This window comes from Elgaria multicarinata, chromosome 9 (assembly GCF_023053635.1).
Source record: "Elgaria multicarinata webbii isolate HBS135686 ecotype San Diego chromosome 9, rElgMul1.1.pri, whole genome shotgun sequence".
Taxonomy (NCBI): domain Eukaryota; kingdom Metazoa; phylum Chordata; class Lepidosauria; order Squamata; family Anguidae; genus Elgaria; species Elgaria multicarinata.
In genome coordinates, this window is record NC_086179.1 from 83,653,919 (window position 1) to 83,657,168 (window position 3,250).

A 3,250-nucleotide genomic window follows, 5' to 3' on the forward strand; every position below is an offset into this window, starting at 1 on the left:
AGCAATATGGTGGTGGCAGCAGGTGAGTCAGGAGGGTGGGGAGAGGGAGGTGAGTCCAATAGACTCATGGCTGGCCTTGTGCCAGCTTTCCCAAGAGGGAGGGAAGGCCCAGCACCATTCCAAAGGGCCCTGAGGCTTCGGTGCCAATCTGCTTCAGGCTCAGGACACCTTGGGCCAACCCCAAACCAACTCGGAACAGAGGCGAGGTGGGCTGAATCAGCTCGCCTCGCCTCAGTTTTGGGGATTCAGCCCAAGGCAGTGCACAGCCCAACTAAAATGATCAACGAACTGGAGCATCTTCCCCATGCGGGAAGGTAACAACAGTTGGGATTCTTTAGTTTGGAAAAAAGGAGGCTAAGGGAGACCTGAGAGAGGTGTACAAAATGATGCGTGGTGTGGACAGTGTGGATAGGGATAATTCTCTCTCTCCCATAATTCTAGAACTCAGGGTCATTCCATGAAGCTGATTGGTGGAAGATTCAGGACAGATAAAAGGAAGGACTTCAACAGTGCATAGTTAAACTATGGAATTCACTACCACAAGATGTGGCGATGACCACCACTTTGGATGGCTTTAAAAGGGTTTGGATAAATTCCTGGAGAAGAAGAATGTCAATGGCTACTAGACCTGATGGCTATGTGCTACCTCCAGTAGCAAAGGCAGAAAGCCAATATACACTAGTTGCTGGGGAGCATGGGTGGGAGGGTTCAGTTGCACTGTGTCCTGCTTGCGGGTTCCTGGTTGGCCACTGTGTGAACAGAGTGTTGGACTAGATGGACCCTTAGTCTGATTCAACAAGGCTCTTCTTATGTTCTTATACAACCCACAAAGTTCCCTAATATATGCATTTCTGTATGCAATTTTGCCACAATGGAACTTTCCCACAGCTGAAAAGCGCATCACAACATTAGGAGAAGTCCACAGTTCAAAGAATAACTGTGTTCTGATCTGGATATCATTCTGGGATGCACGAACTAGGTCAGCTCGCTTAAGAATGCAGACCAAACAAAATTCTTCCCTATCCCTAGTTTAGGCCCCTTGTCTAATGACAAATTTTTGACACTTAACTTCTATGCATACAAAGTTGCAACCTTGCCAGTTTCCTTTTGCTCTCCGTTCCCAAGCTGCTCTTCCATATGGTTTGTTGTTCCATCCTTCTCCCCTTCCTTCCAAACTCAATATTGAAGCTCCCTCGCCTTCAGCACACACTTCATCAAGTCCCTTCAATGAATTTCAAATAGGCAGGAAGACGCATAGTTCAACCAGCAGCACGTTTTAAAGACCAAGCGTTGTAGTCTGCCACTTCTTGACGGACCTGCCCAACTCCTGCATACAGAGGGCCCAGCAGCAAGCTAACCATCTATTTATAAAGAAGAATGCTTTGATAAGTTTGAACAGTTCAGGTCTGAACACCGGTTTTGGCCCATATTTCCCATTAATATGAAATATACTTAGAAAATCTATCCTGACATTTTTATGAATGGAGTCCTTTGTTGAGTTTCAGCTTTGAGACATTATTTATGGAGTTTGCTGAATGCTTCTGGGAAACAGATTTGGCCAGGTATCACACGCACACACACATGTGACTCATGACCAGCAAGATTCCTGGAATGTGATGGTTTGTAAATTACTTTCTCTTTGCAGAATGACATCTTAATTAGAATCAATGTTTACCCTTTCAAGATATGGTGCTAGCATTATAGTCTTTATTCTCTCTCTCTCTCTCTCTCTCTCTCTCTCTCTCTCTCTCTCTCTCTCTCTCTCTCTCTCTCTCATCATATAACATATCCAGCTTTGAAAACTGTGTATGGATCTTCTCAAAGGCTTCTTTTGAATTGACTGAAAACTCACATTCCCAAAATGCTCAGCTACAGAAAATGTTCACTTTGTATCCCTGAAAATACCAGGGTATCCCCCCTTGCCCAAGAAAGGGATAAGATAGCAGGTGGCCATACAATTTCATGTGTTTTTCTTTAACTCGCCTACATTTTTGAATTCATAACCTCCCCCACAGGGATAGGAAGGGAGGAAAACGTAAACCTCACACTCCACGGATTCACCTATGATAAGGAGAGCTATTTTTCTTCCAACCATTGTGTGTACGTTTTTAATTTAAGGGTGTCACTAAAAGGACATTAGGGTCAGTTAAACCCCCAGTAAAAGTGAATAGGGAGGGGGAATAATACACTGTACATCCAAGGGGATTCAACAGTAATTTAAAAAATTAAAAGTACGTCATGCAGATGAAGCAGGTAAAAATAAGAACATGTCAATAATTCTGTTAAAAAATTGTGGGGGGGGGAACAGTTCAAAGGAAAAATGCATGACTATATATTAGGGTGACCATATGAAAAGGAGGACAGGGCTCCTGTAGCTGCACTGACAGTTGCACTGAAAAGGGAATTTCAGCAGGTGTCATTTGTATATATGGGGAACCTGGTGAAATTCCAGCTTCATCACAACAGTTCAAAGTGCAGGAGGGATACTGGAGTGATCAGATTTAAAAGAGGGCAGGGCACCTGCAGCTTTAACTGTTGCGATGAAGAGGAAATTTCACCAGGTTCTCCGTATAAAGAAATGACACCTGCTTAAATTCCCTTTTCAATACAACTGTTAAAGATACAGGAACCCTGTCCTCCTTTACATATGGTCACCCTACTATATATCAGAGTATATGACATTTTATATGAATTAACATTAGGTGCCATTACAGAACCAAGATATCTCTTTATAATTGTATCCTGTGCTATAAATATACGTCTTAATTTGATTTCTTTTTTTTAAAAAAAAATGGAGATTGTCAGAAACATCTCAAATTTTAAAATTATGACTGAATTAAAGTCTATTTGATACTACACTTGATCGTAGCCAAAAGGCCGAGAAGTTTTTAATGTATGTTAATGTGATTTTTATCTTTATATTCCATTTGTGTTCATTATTTTCATTTTTTTACTCTATATTATCTATTTTTAACTTACTTAACTTATTTATTTTAGCTTATCTTTTTACTTGTTTTTATTATGTGGAATCGTGACAGCTTATCGTTTTCAGCAATAAAGATTTCATCTATTCAAAGTCTATTTGATTACAATCAGAGTAGCAAAGTTGTGTGTGTGTTTTACACGTTGAGGAACATTAGCTATTAATACAGTCACCACCAAAGCCCACAGGACAACACCATGGAGAGCTCCAATGAAGTCTATAAATGAATTGAAGCCTTTCAATTCAGGGACAAACCACCTTTCCCAG

The 3,250-nt window shown here is 41.1% G+C and overlaps 1 pseudogene; it reads right to left on the reverse strand.

Annotated features, from left to right (window-relative positions):
• Nucleotides 1-2,765: 2,765 nt before the first annotated feature.
• LOC134404358 (U2 spliceosomal RNA) lies at nucleotides 2,766-2,889 on the reverse strand (annotated as a pseudogene).
• Nucleotides 2,890-3,250: the final 361 nt, after the last annotated feature.